A 757-nucleotide genomic window follows, 5' to 3' on the forward strand; every position below is an offset into this window, starting at 1 on the left:
TTAGATGGTTTACCTTATCTTGTTTTAACTTTCGTATTTGGTATCTGCCTAGAAAATTGTCCATTTCATCCAGATTTTCCAGTTGTGTTGATTATTGACTTTTGTAATAGGATCTGTTGATTTTTTTCAATTTCCTCAGTTTCTGTTTTTATAGCTCCCTTTTCATTTCTGACTTTGTTAATTTTGGATACTGTCTCTGTGCCCTCTGGTTAGTCTGGCTAAGGGTTTATCTATCTTGTTGATTTTTTTTTTCAAAAAACCAGCTCCTGGTTAGGTTGATTCTTTATATAGTTCTTTTTCTTTCTACTTGGTTGATTTCAGCCCTTAGTTTGATTATTTCCTGCCATCTACTCCTCTTGGCTGTATTTGCTTCTTTTTGTTCTAGAGCTTTCAGGTGTGCTTTTAAACTGCTAGTGAATGCTCTCTCCAGTTTATTTTTGGAGGTACTCAGAGCTATTAGTATTCCTCTTAGAACTACTTTCATTATGTCCCATAAGTTTACATGTGTTTTACCTTCATTATCATTAAATTTTAAAAAGTTTTTAATTTCATTCCTTATTTCTTCCTGGACCAAGTTATCATTGAGCAGAGTGATATTCAGCATCCATGGTATGGTAGCTTTCTGTTGTTTTTGTTGCTATTGAAGACTAGCCTTAATCTGTCTTGGTCTTAAAGGAGGCATGGGATTATTTCAATCTTTTTATATCTCTTGAGGCCTGATTTTTTTTTACTGATTACATGTCAGTTTTGGAAAAGG

The sequence above is a fragment of the Mastomys coucha genome, unplaced genomic scaffold, assembly GCF_008632895.1.
Source record: "Mastomys coucha isolate ucsf_1 unplaced genomic scaffold, UCSF_Mcou_1 pScaffold3, whole genome shotgun sequence".
In the NCBI taxonomy this organism is placed as follows: domain Eukaryota; kingdom Metazoa; phylum Chordata; class Mammalia; order Rodentia; family Muridae; genus Mastomys; species Mastomys coucha.